At 29.3% G+C, this 20,794-nt stretch overlaps 1 pseudogene; it reads right to left on the bottom strand.

Moving 5' to 3' along the window:
* Positions 1 to 5,910: 5,910 nt before the first annotated feature.
* LOC139841782 (nucleobase-ascorbate transporter 6-like) overlaps positions 5,911 to 20,794 on the bottom strand; it is a 45,561-nt pseudogene continuing 30,677 nt past the window's right edge.

The raw sequence follows: 20,794 nt of genomic DNA, 5'->3' as shown, positions 1-20,794 counted from the left end.
GTTTTAGCTGACCCTTATTGTCGTTTGCATTACATTGATGTATCTCTTAATACTAACGTCTATGTTCTTATGATTTTGGTTTAAAGGTGTTAGAGTAAGCAAGGTTGTAAAACTCGCGACTCGGGGAGTACTCGGCCGGAGGTTTTTGAGGAGTAATCGGCAACTCGGGGAGTACTCGGAGGAGTACTCGGATTTTGACTTTTGTTGACTTTTCTAATATAACTAAATATTTTCAATATATTATAGATATATAATATATATATTAGCTATAAACAAACATTTTATGAATATATATATGTTAAATATATAAAATTTATAAATATATATGTTAAATATGTAAAGTTTAGTTACATATAAATATTTATTTTAAGAGTGCATATAAATTTTGTTCTTGGTATTAAAGTTAAGTAAAAGTTTAGGGGTTATTATTGTCATTTGATAAAAGAATATTGAATTAAAATATTTTAAAAATAAATACTCTCGTATATGGTACTCAAAGTCTCAAGGAGCATCACTGCATCAGACATATGATAAAAACAAGTTGTAAAAAGTAAAAGCACTCTCTCTTGAAAAACGTGTCACCATCCAATATCCAAAAAATCCCAGATCTTGTTTTACAAGCTCGCTATGGATCTGAGATCTCGTCTTGTTTTCTTCCTCAATCCTTTCTTCTTTCCCGTTTCTGTTTTTTTTCATCATCGTTCCTCGTTTCCGGTCAATTTTTGAGTTTTCCGACGACGTTGACCGGCGTTGACCGAGTAATAGAGCGAGTTAGACACCGATTTCTCGGTTGAACAATTTTTCCGAGTTATCGCCGAGAACTCGGCCGAGTCAGCCGAGTTTTGCAACCATGAGAGTAAGCAATGAATAAGATTTGGTGGACAATATAATATGGGTTTTCAGGTTATATTTATGAATAATTATAACTTCTAAGTTTCTAATGGTTATTGTTTGAAACAAGTACTTTTTAATATCTTTTAAAGTTTAAATTAGAAGTTATGATATTATCCTAAATGATTGGAATTTTATCCTTAATGAATCAACGGTCTTGAGGTACAAAGATCCAAACAATCTTTAGCTATTAGAATAGCGGACAATCTAGACATTCAATATGTAAAGATATCTACCTATGTTATTAGCTATATGAATTGGGAAGGGTGGAATATACTGGATATATTGCAAAGTTAGTTGGAATAGTTGTAATAAAAATAGGAAAATAAATTTTTGGAGAGGGTGGATTGTTGTTATTATGACTACTTCAAATGTTTGACACCCTTTGGTCAAATGGTGGAATTGTTATTTAGTTACAGCCTACACATCACTACCACTAATTATTAACTTTTTGATTATGTTAATTTGCTATATACTAATTGAGCTACTTGGTGACATGCTTAGTGACCTGCTTTTATGGCATGACCATTTTACAATTTGATTAATAGAACAAAGAACTATGAATGTATAGGAGGTGGAGCTATCCCTGATGCTTGAACTATTATTATGCTCATATGTGCTCTCTTATATGGCTTTTAACAATGGTCAAAGGTGTCTTATTACTTGAATAGATGGTTTAAATTTTTTTTTGTTATCCTTATTTGGTTATGCATGTTAGTTGTTTGCTGAAATGCTTGAATGAAACTAAATGCCATTAGTAATGTATTTAATTCAACATCATTTATGTTTGATTTAATTTATTTATTTGAATGTTGATTATTGTGTATAATTTACATATGAATGATACGTTAATTGGGTGTTTTCATGTAACTATAAAAGTGTGTTTTTGTTCTATATACTTATGTGTATCAGTGTGTAAGTTTTTTAAATAATAAAATCCCGTAGAAGTTGTGTATACATATGCAGATTATGGAACTGGAATAAGTGATGGTGCAAAACGTACACACATAAAGTGGCAGATAATTTGAGTAGTTATAATGATAAATGCTAATGTAAATCCATAGTTATAATATTTAAAAGCCTATTCTTTGAGTAGTTAACAATGAATGCTCGAGTCTTTAGTTTATGCATTGTTTTGGCCGGATTGGCACTTCCACTTTCTATAGTAGTATGTCTCTCCTTTGCAATCTTCTTTTCTCCTTTGCAATCTTCTTTCTATGGTACTAATAGAGTAACGATTATACAGTTTCTAATGCTAGGCGTGTTTCTGTTTATTTATTTTCTTTGTATTTGTATATTTTACATCGATATGAATATAGATTGTGTTTGTAGGTTATGCGAGATGGGCATATCACACGTATAAAAGAATTGGGTAGTAACAATTGTCATATACCTACATGGGAAGTAGTACTATCAAAGTAGTTTGAATAACTGTGAAATTTGAATGATAAACTTCTGTAACTAGGTTGACTTTGGAAGTAGTACTAACAATTGTTCATATACCCTTTTGTAGTTGTCCTGGAAGTAGTTGGAGAAGTTAAGAATGGTACGCATCTTACATGTTCAATTTCCGATATTACTACTACAAGTTTATAAAGTGCAAATTTTTGTGTCCATTTAATTATAAAGCTTTTAGTTATTATAATCTCCATTATGCCGGAAAAATTGTATGACTTTGATAAATGGTGTTGTATGACTATGCTAAATGGTATGCTTATATAATGAACATAGAATAGGAATTAATAGGAACTGATATAGGTTTACGACTTTTTTTTATTACCTTAACTCCATTATATATACATTGTGGGTGAACTTTTATTTCACATTAATAGAAACTGATATAGGCTTTCCACTTTTTTCTTTGCAACTGTTATGTTACTTTTATTACAGTTTTGTTTAGTCCCGTTAATATTGCAGCCTGTTAGTTGTATGTTTACATGTTAGAAGAGAAACACAGACTCTATTTTAGTAACTTAGTAGTTGGTTCGAACATTCGAAGTTTTTCCCATAGTTTCTACTTCTTGACCAGTTCAACATTCAGCTATTGAGGTGTCCATTTTCTATTGCATAGTTAACTAAATAATACCTGGTTAAGAAATATTTTCTAATCAAGCTTTCAGGTCTACTCATGGAAAGCAATGTAATTGATAGGTAGTCCTCTCTTGCGATTCTCACTAAATTTATTATTTGTGAATTATATGTTTGAGTCATTAGGTAACTTGTCAATTCTTTTTCATTATACTCCCAACGTCCCTATATTATTGTCCACTATTCCATTTTGGGATGTCTCAAATTAATTGTCCACTTCCATAAATAAAACTGTGTGTTTTTTGTCTGGTGACAATAAATATGGGACGGAGGGAGTATCTTGCTTCAGTCCAACATAGTGAATCTGTTTTTTTAACTACCTTTTCGCAGGGATCTTAGCTTAATATACATTGAGATTTGTCTAAAACTTATGTTGTGCAGATGAATTGTAATTACGTATATCATTTATATACTTGCATAACCATAAACACTTGCACCATCTATGTGTATATCTTTGTAATTGATTGTATAACATTTTGTTAAACATTATTCAACATATCATTCAAGTATTCGGTTATTCAGTTAAACATTGTTGTTTTCTGTTTCGTATAACTTGAAGAATTATATTATTTTATCTAACATGATTGTATAGCATATCATTCAATAAATTCTCTTTAAAATCCCGTGATTTCACGGGTCTCTGGACTAGTAATAATATATAATATATAATACGGAGTATATAATATAATTAGTGAAATGACCCGTGGAACCACGGGTTTGTTTAAACAAAACAGTTTAATGATAGGTATTAAGTAAACGTAAATGCTAAAGTTATTTAGTTTTATGACTCGTGGAACCACATAGTCCGACTAAGAAACTCGTCAACTAAACATTTCATCAAACACCTAAAATGCATATTTAACAATCTACATCCAATTATAAGAGATAATATTGGTTGTCATTTTATTTTAAAAGTGGAAATCAAAATATAATTGTAGAATTAGTTTCCTTCTGCCTAACTTTTATACCTTCTCGTACTTAATTTAAAATAATTAATTAAAATTATTTAATTTTAAAAATTAAAATAATTATTAATAATATTTAATAATAATAATTAATTAATAAGATTTAATTTTAATTTAAAATTATTTAGATTAATGACATCACTCACAATGCTTAGATTTTTTTTTTTTTTTTGATTTTTTCTTAACAAATGAATTAGTCTAATAATGACATCATCATTTTAGCATTTTAATAGAAACTATAGATAGATAAGTGAGGATAAGGAATAAAGATAAGATAAAGAAAAAGATTCCCTTAAACTTCAAAATGCACGTATATTACTCTGATAATTTTTTTTCTATCATTTAGTGAAAAAAATCATTTTCATTTAATTATTTTGTGAAAAATATTTAGTGGTAGTTTGGATGGGTTTAAAAATAGTAAAGGACAAATCACGCTGGGCTACGCACATCAAGGTATAAGTATGAGATCGGATTATTCGTCTTCTCGTATATCCCGGGCATGAAAAACCTTCTACGGTTTTACCTACATATTTTGTGAAGAAATTTTGAGAAGACTATGTAAGACCATATATAAAGCAGCGTAAAAAAAGGGGTCAGATGAGTTGTCATAGTGCTTTGACGCCCCTGACGCCTCTAACGGGGTGTCACCTCTAACGCTCAAGGGGCGTCAGTCAAGAATCCGACGCAAAAAAACTAAGGCGTCAGACTTTTTGTAACCAAACAGAATTAACCATTAATTTTTATATATTATTTATTTATATATTTTATATCCAACTACCAATCATATTTTACCACATCACCCATCACAAATTTAACACTCAAATTTGGGTTAAAGCCAAAAATAGGCTACAAACTTACACAAATGTACCGATGTCGCCCACAAACTCATTTCCGTCCTACTGTCGCCTACAAACTTTCAAAAAGTGTGCTAATATCAACATTTTGGCGTTTTGACCTGTTTAGCCGGTAATTTTGAGCTGATAATTTTTTTTTATTTTTTTTATTTTTTTTTTATTTTTTAAGAGTTAAGATCCAATCAACGAACGACACGTGTCAATTTTGACCTGTTTAGCCGGTAGCAAGTCATTTTTGTTTACATTGGTACACTTTTTGAAAGTTTTTGTTTACATTGGTACACTTTTTGAAAGTTTGTAGGCGACAGTAGGACAGAAATGAGTTTGTGGGCGACATCGGTACATTTGTGTAAGTTTGTAGCCTATTTTGGCTTTAACCCTTTATTTAACTTCACTTCATGACATTGCCATATCACTCAAAAAGGGTACCATTTGACTACACATCACCACTAGGGTTATATATGGTCTAAACAAGATTGAGGGGTACGCGTACGCGCTACGCATCTATGAATTATTGAATGCTATTTTATAAAAACTAGTCAAAGACCCGCGAATTCGCGGGATTTTTTTAAAGAGATTTTTTAGATTAATTAGAAATAACATGAAACAATAATGATATTCAAATGTAATACTGCTAGAACATAAAACTACAAATTGAAATAATTCAAGTGAGTACATCAATCTTGTTACATTTTTGCAACTGAAAGATTTTAGTAATTTCATCATTAGTATTGCAATTCTTATCAGAAAGTTCCATGGGTCTTTTCTTCCTCTGAAGCAATAAAATGACACTATCATAGCACATCAAAACCACTAAATGGCAAGGCCTATAAATACTAACCCAGTAACTCATCCATAAAAACAATGACGATGCTACTAAAGAAGGCGTAATTGTTGAATATAACATACCATTAACTTGACTTTCCCTTTTTTGTTAAACCTTGGGAAGCAAAAAAGTAAATAAGTAAAAGAAGTACAACAAAAAATAGTTAGTGTCAAGACTCACCTACTGCATTCTCAAGACTCATTACAACTAATATAAATTATAAATAGGTCATAATAAGAATAAATTATGAAAATAACATATGCTGTGAAAGTCAAGTAATTATAGTTTATGTTCTGAAACTGTTAAGGTTGCAGAATTGAAGGAAACTTAAACCGGATGAACCTACACCAAATTTTTAAAAGACATTATTGTAATATATAAGCCTCTTGTTCAAACATTAAAAACGATGGAAAGAAATAGTATAGGATGTTCGTGTAAACTTACCCACGTAAGCAAAGAAAACGCAATACAGAGCAGCAACAATGGGTGCAGGAATTGAAGCAAAGACTGTTCAAAATTAACCTGCATGATCATTTATTTATGAACTATTATGGGACAAAAGGGTCAATTCGACCAAATGGATAGAAAGTTTTCCAAGCACCGAAGTATGCAACATGTCAACCTCTTATAGTTTTTTTGAGAACTGAAATTGTTATTGTAATAATATAGTTTAATAATCACTTAAAACACTAAAAATTTACAAAAAGAGGTTATAAAAAATTCAACCTACCCATATTGTCATATCCATTTGAAATAATTGCCTAATATAAAAAACCTATTTTAAAGCCTTAAGAAGATAAAACCTATTAAAAGATCGAAAAATTGAGTAAAAGGAAAGATAAAAAAAAAAAATATATATCAAGAACCGAAAAGAAATCATGAACCCTGTTGAGATCTGTACAACTCTTCTACTTCCTACACGGGTCACAGCCAAAAGACCAACATTGAAGGATTGATTACTCACATAGATGCCGATACAGTTCTAAACAAAGCATATAACATAATTTCAATTCCATATCAACAAAAAACAGTATCTATAACTAAAAAATATGTATGCAACGGTTTCCATTTTTGAATGCCCTTTTCAACCTCATACTTATATATGAAAACACAAGTGTTAAAATAATGGTAATTACCTGCCAACCGATACCACAGCTTAGAATAGATGGACGCACGGGAGTCACACTCGCATACCTTGAAACAGCAATGAAGCTACCAGTAGTAGACTGATGATACGATTACCACAAGTGAGAACAAATATATAATATAACTAAGCATAAAATAATAAAAAATGAAATAATAAACCATCAAGATTTGTTAAAAACAGACCTCTACAAAAGCAACAAAAGCAGACATCATCATTGCAAAAGCTTCACCGGCATCAAATGAGGGTGATCCTCATTGAAATGGAGATGGAACTCGTATCCTAATTATTTATTATTTAAATAAATATCATGTAACATTAGTAATGTATTTACAGCGTATACAATTATGTATGTACTTGCTAAATTTAAATTATTATATGCTTAAAATAAAACAATAAAACCTAAATAACTAATGAACTTAAACCCAGTCCCAATATGATGCATTAACTTACCATGGTACCCAGTCGCGATATGATGCATTAACTTACGATGGTGCAGTCTCAATTAGGATGGTGCTGTCTCAATTAGGCCAGATCGATCCATACGACAACTTAATTGCGTCTTTGGTGACATGTGATTGTAGTTCCCACCAACAGTAAGAAGGTGAGTGTAAGTCCAAATAATCACAATGGACATCAGAACAACAAATTTTTCAAATATCGATTCCCCGAATGTATCATATGAGCCACATACTGCATATAATTAAAATAATCAAATTCTCAAAGTTATTACAAAACAGATTAAAGTTAATAATCAACGCATTTGAACTAAACTTGAAAAATGAAACTGTTTTGTGAGTGACAATTAAACATTACCCGTGACAATACAAGTACGATAATGAGTTGAGGCGGCCTTATTTTAATGCATCTAGCAACCAACATAATATATTCATGTTTAAGTACACACACGCTCTTGAGAATATCTGTTAACAAAACCAAACCCACGGTTGCAAAACAAAAATTATCAGAAACACATAATATTAATCGAAAGATTTCATGGATTAATTCGCGAGTGACATTCAGATGATCAATAGATGATCTAACCATTCGGAAGAAATACTAACCGGATTCATTCCAAAGTAGCTCCTTACGATTTTAACATCAAAAACACTAAAAATAAATTTACTACGACAATAATTCCAAGAAATACTGGCTTAGTATGCAATAAAAAGATTAAACTAATACACATCAACTGAAGCATACCTTCAGATTTTAATATCCCATCATTACTATCATGAAGAGAACGACATATTTAAGCATTGTTAACAGATAACTGCATTAAAGAGCAGGTATGTGACAACCCGTAAATTTCCGGCAAAATTTAAACAAAAATCTTTATATGATTTCATTTAACCTCGACTAATTCCGACGATTCACGAACAATTATTTGTAAATAATTACGCATTAATTTGATATATTAATATTATTATTATTAATATCCTTTTTAAACAAGATATCAATAATTAATATCTTTATTATCAGTATTGTTATTATGAATAAAAAAAATATTGACAAATATTCTTGAAAAAGTAGTAAATCAATTTGTTTATTTTTAAAAAAATATATAAAAAAAATCCTTAAAATAAATGATTTTTTTAATAAAATAAATAAATAAATAAATAAATTACTTTTTAATTAAAAATTATAATGGAAAATTAATTTTATTATTTTATTTTGGGCATTATCCCATTACCTAACATTTAATACTTTTGAATTTTAAAATCCCATTAAAAATTAAAATATTTCTTTTTCTTTTAATTATTTTATTCTTTTTACCTAATTTTTTCAAGTATAAATACCCCTCATTTCTCATTCAAACTCACACCAAAATTTCTCTCATTCTCTCTTTGAAGAATTACTACTAGTAAGTATTCTTTTCTTACTTTTTACTTTTTACTATTTACTTCGGTTTATTATTTTTTACCGAAACATGTAAATAATGTTATAAATTATATTCAATTAAAATAAAAATAAATAACATGTTATAATTAGTAATATATGTTACTAAAAATTATAAAAGTATTTTTATGAATTAATATATTAATATATAGGAGTTATAATTAAAATCGAATTAATGAATATATATGTATATACGCACCTAACGTGAAGGTTATAATTAAAGATAGCGTACAAAGACTACAAACATCACCGCTACTTGTGGTCTAGGGTGATCCTTGTTACCATTATGGGAAGCTTGTGGATCTCGAATGTCAAGACTTAGATTCTGGTCAAGAGATCCTGGGCCACTCGGTAACAATAGATCATTCAAGTGACTTGCATGTTAGCGACGAAGTTTGGGCGAGATTGTACAACATCTTTGTTAAGAATTATAACCCGAACATTCTTAAACTAGAAGCTTACTATAAGTGGAAGTTTTTCATAAGTACTAGGTTTCCAAAAATAGAAACTTTTGAGAAATAGGAACTTTTCTCGAAAACCATCACTGTCAATATAGTTGCTATATTAATAAACAAACTTTATGTCAAGTTAGATATTAACTAATCAAACGTTATACCTCAAGGTTGATATCCAGATCACTTACTTGCTTTACTTTCCTTCTTGCGTGGAATACTTCAACTGCTATTTAATGTGAGTTCATCTGCTCCCTTTTTATATATTTTTGGGCTGAGAATACATGCACAACTTTTATAACTGTTTTACACGTATCAACTATTAAACTGTGATATGTTGGGCTATGACCAGCAAGTCCCCAACCGACAAGTATAAACGATAACTTGTACGGGGCAAACTTGAAAGTCTAGTCTAAATATCAGTACCAACCGTTAAAACTATGCTATACCCGGCTATGTCCGACTAAGTCCCTACAGTGATATTTTTAATTGCTGCGGCATTCTTAATTATTGGGGATAGGCCTATCGGGAGTAACGTCCCCGATACATTTGACTAAGTCTTTGTATTACTTGATAATGAAATTAAACGAAAAGGACAGAACAACTTGTCACAGGGCAAACAACGTTTAGTCTAAATATCACACACTGGCATAACTTTTTGATCCTGCGGGAGATCAACTTGACTAGATCTGAGTGATCTACTTATGAAAACAAATCTTGTGGTCTAACACTATTGCTGAAATCATTATATATGACAAACCTATGAACTCACTCAACCTCGTGTTGACTTTTTAAGCATGTTTATTCTCAGGTACTTAAATATTGCCTCCACTGTATATCTGCTGCTTTGATGATGATTGCTTGCTATGCTTGGAGTCTTCATTACATATCATATCAATTAAAGAAATATTTATCTTCCGCTGCAAAACTCAACAAAACGTCTCATGTAGAGTCGTTCTCGTTTATACAACTGTGATTTGATATATTAAGTCACGTTATTCTTCCAGGCCCTATCTGGAGGACGTGACAGATTGGTATCAGAGCTGGTTTAACTGCGTCCAAAGTAACGACCGATTAACATTACCAACATTCGGGTTCGGTTAACGGCAACGACTTTGGGTGATTTAGTCGTAGAGGGGGTTCTCACAGTGTTACCTGTGACGAAGCATTGGCTCTTACTCCTTGCGATCCTTTTATGGTTGGCCAAATAACAGTGGTGACGCGGGCTGTCACACCCCCCAAAATGGACCAGGGGTAATTGTGACCAATCATATCATAACACAGTTGTATAAACGAGAACGACTCTATATGAAACTTTTTGAATAAAACCTTTGTTAATAAAACAGCGGAAGCAGTAATACATGTTTACATTATTATTAAAACGTAAAATAAATGTTTATGAACTAAAATATAATATGCGATGTGGACTCCATGCAAGCATCAAATCTATCATCACAAAGTTGCAAACAGCTAGCTCAATCATCACCTGAGACAAAACATGCTTAAAGTGTCAACCAAAAAGGTTGAGTGAAATTCACAGGTTTATAAATAATATTCAAAGTTTTAGACCACAAGATTTAGTTTAAAGTTGATTGATATAGAAATATCAATCTAAAAGTGTTGCTACATTTTGTAATATCGCTACTAAACAAGTTTACCCTATGACACCTTGTACTGTCAGTGTCGTGGAATCATTATTATGTAACCAAAGACCAACGGTCGAATGGTTAGAGACGTTACTCTCAATAGGCCTACTCACAATAATTAAGTTTGCATTTAAACGTAGCAATTGACGATATTACGGTAGGGATTTAGCATGAATCAAAGCATGACAGCATAGTTAACAATTTAGTACTTGTGTCTAAGTGTAAAACAGTTATAAAGCAAGCATGTGTCTCACCCTAAAAGTTATAAATAGTTAAGTAAACAGTAAAAGTGGGGCTATGAAAATCACCTTAGTAGCACAAAAGAGTATTCCACGAAAGAATTGAACGGAAGGACGTGACCGAGATCTCAACCTAGAGATAAAACGTATGATCAGACATTGCCTAACAGACAATAGTATATAGTGCTATATTGATAGTAATGGTTCACTAAAGAATTTCCATTTTCGGAAGGTTACTATTTATGGAAAGTTTCCACTTATAGTAATTTTCAAATTTTAGAAAGTTCGGGTTAATCTTTAGCATGACGTTGTATAACTTTACTCAAACTTCGTTGCTATCAAATAAGTCAGGAATGACCAGATGTAATCGGGGGCCCAGGACTCTTGACCAGAATCTAAGTCATGGCATTCGAGATCCACAAGCTTACCCATAAATGGCAACCTAGACATCATTCACTTACGACCGTGAGTAGCGATGAAGTTCACATGAATTGTACATTATCTTTGATTAACCTTAACTTTAGGTTTATATGTTATTATATATGTTATATTATATTTATTAATGTATTAACAATTTGATTATCTTATATTATATACTATAAGTTATTATTATTAAATTAGTATAGTTATAAAATAAGTGTTTATTAATAATGTATTGTTATTAACTTACATTATCAGCATTATACTTTATTATATAGTATACTTAGTTATTAACCGTAAGTTATAATAATAATATTAATTTAGTATATGTAATATACTTATGTTAATCGAAAATCATACTAATATATGTTAATTCAAATATTAATTCATTAAATATTATATTTATAATTTTTATAAACTTAGTTAATTATACAATTCAGTAGGATATTTTATAAAATTAATTTTATCAAGTTTTTGTATTTATTTCCCACTTTTCTTTATATATATACTCAGTTTATATTAATCAAATTTAATTAAGTAATAAATATTAAATCGAGCTAAATAAATAATTTTATATTTTTTAAAGGTTCTATATTATGTAAAAATGTTATAAAAATTATTAAATCAAATTTTATATCAAAATATTATTTATTTAATGTTTTCTAATTATTTAACCATTGTAATCGGCTTATAATTAAATAAATAGGAAGAATAATTTAAAATTAATTTTTATATTTTTTTTAAAGTATCTAGTGATGCTACTAATCATATAAAAATTTTATAAAAATATTTAATACATGTTTGTATTTATTTTGTATTTTCTTTATTATTTCTCTCGGTTTAGAATAATGCAAAAGTAAATTATTTTTAAATATTAATCGTCCCATTTATTTAAGTTTTATAATTTTCACTTGTTTATAAAAGTATAATAATCTCAAAAAAAAAAATAATTATTTTTATTACTGTTTAATATTTTATTACGAATTTTATATTGTTTTTATGTTTAAATACTACATAATTCGTATTTAATTATAAATAATATTCCATAAATTATCAAAATTATTTTTATACATCATAATACTTATAATACTAATTATAACATGTAAAAATAATTTATATATATTAAATTCTAATTTTTAAAGAATATACAAAAAATAAAATTAATTCGATAAAAAAATAGAAAATACCTCAAGTACTTTCCCAAGTTTGTAAGGGAGTTTTTCCAAAGATTTGATACAAGTTTTTATGAAATGGAAGTGGGTATTTATTGGAAAAAAATGGTCGGTGAAAATAAAAAATATAAATAAAATAAAGGTGCCAATTTTGACAAAAAATAAAAACATGTTAAAAATGTTTTTAATAAGTTTTTGTTTTTGAAAATATTTAGTCAAAATTCATGGGCTCATTATTTAATTTATAAAAAAAAATCTCTTTTTTTTATAAGCTAAAAATATATATATAATGATTAAAATAACTTATCATTTAATTAATAATTATGTTTCATATAATTTTAAATATAATACGCATTAATATTAATATTAACTAAAGTTATTTTATATAATTAGTGTAAACTTTAGTTAACAAAAAGTGTCGACTAAAAATAAATATTTGATCAATGTCAAATTTAATTATATATTACGTATGGATAACAACCCTATAGTCAAATTAGTCAATTCAGGTATAGAAATATGAGGGTTGTTATAGTACCTACCCGTTAAAAGAAATTTTGTCCCGAAATTTAGTTGTTGCCATTAATCGGTGTTGTTCGTACATAGACGAGGATATTTACGTTTTATTTGGTTTTCACGTTCCCAGGTATGCTCGGGGCCTTGCGTGAATTCCAACGGATAGAATATTGTTCTGTTTCAAGAATTAAAATCATACAAACCATAATTTCTACAAGTTCTTCTACGAAGTGCATTTTATTATTAATGCGGAGATCATTCAAAATGATGATGTTTTACAAGTCATTTCAGTAAATTAGATACATAAAATATGTTATGAATAATATTGTGCTCATTTAAAACCTTGAGCATTTATGCCACAATATTGGGGCAGATAAGACAGAGAGGAGTTCGTGAAATCATATTCATGAAATTTGATAGAGATCATCGTTGTTTACAACAAGAATATCTTAATGATGAATATGAGTTGAAAAATAAAGTTTTATCACTATTTAATAATATGGATAAAACGATTCGATTATAGGAAGCGTATAAACGAAGCTATCGTAAAAGAGTGATTGAGAAAATTAAATGTTCGCCTTAACTTTTGACGTAGTCACGATTGATTTCCGGAATTCAAGGGATTAAAGGAAATCTTCGTAATCTATAAGATTTGATTCTCCGGTATTCACGGAATTTTGAGATTTCTTTGATTAAATGCGGATAATTGCCTTGATTGACGTTTTTGGAAATTTTGCTATAAATTAGCTTCTTCCGTTTCATTATCTTCACCACTTCTATACTTTCTTCCTAAATTCATACTTCCAAAAGATTTGTTAATATGTTCAATCCTGTATTGATACTTGTTATTATATTGACCATATATGCAGTCATTCTTCTTTTTCTTTTACCACCAGAGGAATCTGTTTACTTCTACTATGCTCTTGGGGTTATAGTGTTTTTAATTCTCCCGTGTCTTTATATTGCTATACGCATTGATATACACGGTTTATAGTTTCGGAGTCGTTATCGGGCTTTATATTTTCCCTTATATGTCAGAGCTTTATGCTTTTGTTTCTTCTTCCCGACTTCAAGTCAAGCAAATAATGGTCCAGAACTCGAAGGTATGAAGTTTCGAATGATCATAATTTATAAAGTAGAAAGGAAAGGTAATAGCACGATTTGATTTGTCAAATTACCAGAATATTTGGAAAAGACCGAATCATCAAGAAAAATATTTTCTTGATATGTTTAGAGGTTAAATAAAATGTAAGAGTCGTGTAACATGACGAATGATGATTTATACAGTCTATGAATCATCATCTTCCATTAAAAATTTAGCATGACTTACTGTAATATAATCACGTTGGCCTGACGTCATTATATTATACTAACTCATGCTTCAATTCCCAACACTTCTTCAAATCATTCATAATTTAAACTTGAATTTTACAGAATATAGAAACTAATACAGTTTCCTTTATGATGTGATAAAGATATCGCAAAGAGATAATTAATTGCTGACAAGAATCGTTATGATGATATCATCAGAAATATAGAGGATATTTATGATGATATTTTGAAATTTCTAAGTTCGAAAGTTGATGAAGAAAAATTTTTCGCAAGCTTTTAACATGACTTCGGAGCAAGATATTCTCTAAAGAATTCATCGGATCCAGAATTACCTGGATTCTTTGAATATAGGGTTTGGTCCTTGTATTTGTCCTTGGTCTCCTCCATGGTTAGCTCAATCCGTTTTTCAGTTTCAAATTTTCTTTTGAGCTTTTCCAACGTACCATTCTTTATTATAAAACTTTTGGCCATTGAGACCATCTACAATTTTGCTGTTTCCTCTGCATTTAATGCAGCCATATTTGAATCATTGGTTATCAATCCGAGATGGTTTCAAGAAATTTCGTTTTTAGATGATTAAACGCTGATTGTAATCGTCAACGGATCTAATGGTTGATGAATAGGCGTTGTTGATTACAAAAGAAATGAACGATAATTTCGGTGGTTTGATGTGATAATTCATCATAGAATATGAATGAATATATATATGTGAATTTAGTAATCTTTAGGAAGATAACACCTGCTAAAGCTTTACTTGGATTCTGATATGTCAAAATTAGAATATGTAATTGAATTTGTACGAAAATGGTTGTTCTTTAGTGAACGGATACATATATCTTGTGAACGTAAGTAGTATAGTTACTGATTATTGAATCAGAATTGAAGAATGTACAATGCAACATATTAATGTGAGATATAAATATTTCTCGGGTATTACCTACCCGTTAAAATATTTTCACAATTAACAGTTTGTACAAAAGAACTTTAATTACAATCTTTATGGAGATATACGTTCATATATGTATTCTTGAAATATAATATAGATTTAATGAGTTAATATAATATTAAAATCATTTGATTTGCGGTTGGAACAAGAATAAATAATCTTCAAAACTTGAGAGATTACATAATCGTCGCAGAATATTTCTTTAATGGAGTTATGAATCAATACTTCATCGTTCATTGTTATTGATATACCTCGGTATATGATGTTGGTGCTCGTGGAATTCTTGTGAAATTCACAAGACACGAATAATGTTTTCTAAAAAGTTTCGAGTACATCGAAAATGAAAGTGTAAAATCAGACATGTATTTGAATAATACACTTGATTTATTATGAAATGGAGTTTATTGTGCTGAAGCAGTGATTAACGATCATTAAGTCATTAACGAAGGATGTACATTATAGCATATTAGTGATATGAATTAACCAAGTAGTACATACTAGTTAAGATTTACACGTAATAGCTTAGTACGAAAAGATTTATTATTGTTTCAAACCATATATATATAAAGTATACATAGATAATTCTTCAGGAAGAATGAGTCAATACATCTTAACTCATTATTACTAATATTTCTTGGTATCTATGGGGCGTATGATGTTGATATCCGAGGTACTGAGTGTGATGTTAAGGCGTGAAATGCAGATGTTGTTGTTGGTGATGCTGATGTTGTTGGTGGTGATGCTGATGGTACTGGTTATGCTGCTGGTGCTGCCGCTGGTGTTCGTAGGTTTCACACCATATTCTCCAGAGCCACCACTCGAGCGCGAAGCTCGTTGACTTCTTCTATTATTCCGGGATGATTGGCAGTTCAGACAAGTGGATGAATAAGATCTAGAATTTTAGATATTATATATTCGTGACTGGATATCCTGGAAATGAGGGTGAAAATAGTGTTCCGAACGGGTTCGCCGGTAAGTGCTTCAGGTTCTTCACCAAGAGGTGAATTCGGTTGGTGGAAGGGATTACCTTCTTCTTGTCTCCATTGATTAAGTTTACTACGAACCCATCCCCAATTCATCCAAAATAGATGATGGCTGATTGGTTCGTTTGTTCCGGTTACGCTGCCATTGGAGCTCGAGGAATCGGTTGAGAAATCCATATTATGTGATTTGATTTAGGGTTTGATATGAGATTAGTGTTGAATACTGGATGATATATTCATCTCCTTGAATATGTATATGTAGCAAAAAGATTTCCGTAATTTACGGAGAAAATTTAGGAAAAGTGTTAGACAAAGATTATTGGGATAGATACGATAAGATATAATAAGATATGATGTGTCTATACTCTAATAATGGTAGTATGACGTGTGTAGATGATAAGTATGTAATCTGATAATCTTTTGATTAAAGATTTTCAATTCGTAATGTCCTATTCAGGTCTAGGGGCTTGAGCTATAGGATCCTTTAAATCAGTAATCCAAACGCTTTCTATTCTATAGTTTCGTAGACGTCTTCCGTCAGGAAAATTCAATGATCAAAACAACAAGAAAGCAAAGAAAGTAATGAATATAAATAGTGATGAAATTATAATGTCTTTGAGATTCTCGATAACTCAATAACATTTTCTGGTTCGCAAACCGATGCATAAAGGCATAAGGCATATAGGTACGTGATATAATAGGGAGTTATATACGTTTAAATATGAATAGTAACAAATATAGGAGTTTCAAAATTCATGGATAATATTTCATGTAATACATATGTAATACACAAACCATGATAGATGACTTAGGAATGTCAAGAATTTCAGAAATCGTAGTGTCGCATTTAAATGCGGTGGCGTAATTGGATAGTACTTAGAAAAGTGAACAGAGTTCTTAGATTGACTTGGCATTCTAAGATAAGTAAAGTTTCTAAAGTATAGTGTAGCATTTAATAATTAAAGGCAACAATTAAAGGCACTATAGTCAAGGAAAGTTGTAGTCCTACATTGCTAAGGTACCTAATTGTATAAAGCACACTTAAAATGCAATCATGGTTCTCTACAACAGCACTGCTCTGATACCAATCTGTCACACCCCCCAAAATGGACCAGGGGTAATTGTGACCAATCATATCATAACACAGTTGTATAAACGAGAACGACTCTATATGAGACTTTTTGAATAAAACCTTTGTTAATAAAACAGCGGAAGCAGTAATACATGTTTACATTATTATTAAAACGTAAAATAAATGTTTATGAACTAAAATATAATATGCGATGTGGACTCCATGCAAGCATCAAATCTATCATCACAAAGTTGCAAACAGCTAGCTCAATCATCACCTGAGACAAAACATGCTTAAAGTGTCAACCAAAAAGGTTGAGTGAAATTCACAGGTTTATAAATAATATCCAAAGTTTTAGACCACAAGATTTAGTTTAAAGTTGATTGATATAGAAATATCAATCTAAAAGTGTTGCTGCATTTTGTAATATCGCTACTAAACAAGTTTACCCTATGACACCTTGTACTGTCAGTGTCGTGGAATCATTATTATGTAACCAAAGACCAACGGTCGAATGGTTAGAGACGTTACTCTCAATAGGCCTACTCACAATAATTAAGTTTGCATTTAAACGTAGCAATTGACGATATTACGGTAGGGATTTAGCATGAATCAAAGCATGACAGCATAGTTAACAATTTAGTACTTGTGTCTAAGTGTAAAACAGTTATAAAGCAAGCATGTGTCTCACCCCAAAAGTTATAAATAGTTAAGTAAACAGTAAAAGTGGGGCTATGAAAATCACCTTAGTAGCACAAAAGAGTATTCCACGAAAGAATTGAACGGAAGGACATGACCGAGATCTCAACCTAGAGATAAAATGTATGATCAGACATTGCCTAACAGACAATAGTATATAGTACTATATTGATAGTAATGGTTCACTAAAGAATTTCCATTTTTGGAAGGTTACTATTTATGGAAAGTTTCCACTTATAGTAATTTTCAAATTTTAGAAAGTTCGGGTTAATCTTTAGCAAGACGTTGTTTAACTTTACTCAAACTTCGTTGCTATCAAATAAGTCAGGAATGACCAGATGTAACCGGGGGCCCAGGACTCTTGACCAGAATCTAAGTCATGGCATTCGAGATCCACAAGCTTACCCATAAATGGCAACCTAGACATCATTCACTTACGACCGTGAGTAGCTATGAAGTTCACATGAATTGTACATTATCTTTGATTAACCTTCACTTTAGGTTTATATGTTATTATATATGTTATATTATATTTATTAATGTATTAACAATTTGATTATCTTATATTATATACTATAAGTTATTATTATTAAATTAGTATAGTTATAAAATAAGTGTTTATTAATAATGTATTGTTATTAACTTGTATTATCAGCATTATACTTTATTATATAGTATACTTAGTTATTAACCGTAAGTTATAATAATAATATTAATTTAGTATATGTAATATACTTATGTTAATCGAAAATCATACTAATATATGTTAATTCGAATATTAATTCATTAAATATTATATTTATAATTTTTATAAACTTAGTTAATTATACAATTCAGTAGGATATTTTATAAAAATAATTTTATCAAGTTTTTGTATTTATTTCCCACTTTTCTTTATATATATACTCAGTTTATATTAATCAAATTTAATTAGGTAATAAATATTAAATCGAGCTAAATAAATAATTTTATATTTTTTAAAGGTTCTATATTATGTAAAAATGTTATAAAAATTATTAAATCAAATTTTATATCAAAATATTATTTATTTAATGTTTTCTAATTATTTAACCATTGTAATCGGCTTATAATTAAATAAATAGGAAGAATAATTTAAAATTAATTTTTATATTTTTTTTAAAGTATATAGTGATGCTACTAATCATATAAAAATTTTATAAAAATATTTAATACATGTTTGTATTTATTTTGTATTTTCTTTATTATTTCTCTCGGTTTAGAATAATGCAAAAGTAAATTCTTTTTAAATATTAATCGTCCCATTTATTTAAGTTTTATAATTTTCACTTATTTATAAAAGTATAATAATCTAAAAAAAATTATAATTATTTTTATTACTGTTTAATATTTTATTACGAATATTATATTGTTTTTATGTTTAAATACTACATAATTCGTATTTAATTATAAATAATATTCCATAAATTATCAAAATTATTTTTATACATCATAATACTTATAATACTAATTATAACATGTAAAAATAATTTATATATATTAAATTCTAATTTTTAAAGAATATATAAAAAAATAAAAGTAATTCGATAAAAAAATAGAAAATACCTCAAGTACTTTCCCAAGTTTGTAAGAGAGTTTTTCCAAAGATTTGATACAAGTTTTTATGAAATAGAAGTGGGTATTTATAGGAAAAAAATGGTTGGTGAAAAGAAAAAATATAAATAAAATAAAGGTGCCAATTTTGACAAAAAATAAAAACATGTTAAAAATGTTTTTAATAAGTTTTTATTTTTGAAAATATTTAGTCAAAATTCATGGGCTCATTATTTAATTTATAAAAAAAATCTCTTTTTTTTATAAACTAAAAATATATATATAATGATTAAAATAACTTATCATTTAATTAATAATTATGTTTCATATAATTTTAAATATAATACGCATTAATATTAATATTAACTAAAGTTATTTTATATAATTAGTGTAAACTTTAGTTAACAAAAAGTGTCGACTAAAAATAAATATTTGATCAATGTCAAATTTAATTATATATTACGTATGGATAACAACCCTATAGTCAAATTAGTCAATTCAGGTATGGAAATATGAGGGTTGTTATACGGGCTGTAAAATTAGAGTCTGAGGTATGCTCAGTGGTCACCCTATTCGTAGGAACGGCACTGTTTGGGAATAAATCCCCAATCTGTTGTGACATATTGGTATCAGAGCAGGTTGTTGTAGAGAACCAGGATTGCATTTTATGTATGCCTTATACAATTAGGTACCTTAGCAATGTAGGACTACAATTTTCCTTGACCGTAGTGCCTTTACTTGTTGCCTTTAACTGTTAAATGCTACACTATACTTTAGAAACTTTACTTATCTTAGAATGCCGAGCCAACCTAAGAACTCTGCTCATTTTCCTAAGTACTATCCAATTCCGCCACCACATTTAAATGCGCACGTCATACTGCCATTATTGCATACGTGGAGTATATCTTATCATATCTTATTATATCTATCTCAATAGACTTTGTCTAAAACTTTTTCTAAATTTCCTCCGTAAATCACGGAAATCTTTTGCTATATATACGTATTCAAGGAGACGAATATATCATTCAATATTCGACACCCATTTCATATCAAACCCTATTCCAAACACATAAAATGGATT

The sequence above is a fragment of the Rutidosis leptorrhynchoides genome, chromosome 4 (genome assembly GCF_046630445.1).
Source record: "Rutidosis leptorrhynchoides isolate AG116_Rl617_1_P2 chromosome 4, CSIRO_AGI_Rlap_v1, whole genome shotgun sequence".
Taxonomy (NCBI): domain Eukaryota; kingdom Viridiplantae; phylum Streptophyta; class Magnoliopsida; order Asterales; family Asteraceae; genus Rutidosis; species Rutidosis leptorrhynchoides.
The sequence above is the reverse complement of the archived record's forward strand: the minus strand, read 5'-3'. Positions and strand labels throughout refer to the sequence as shown.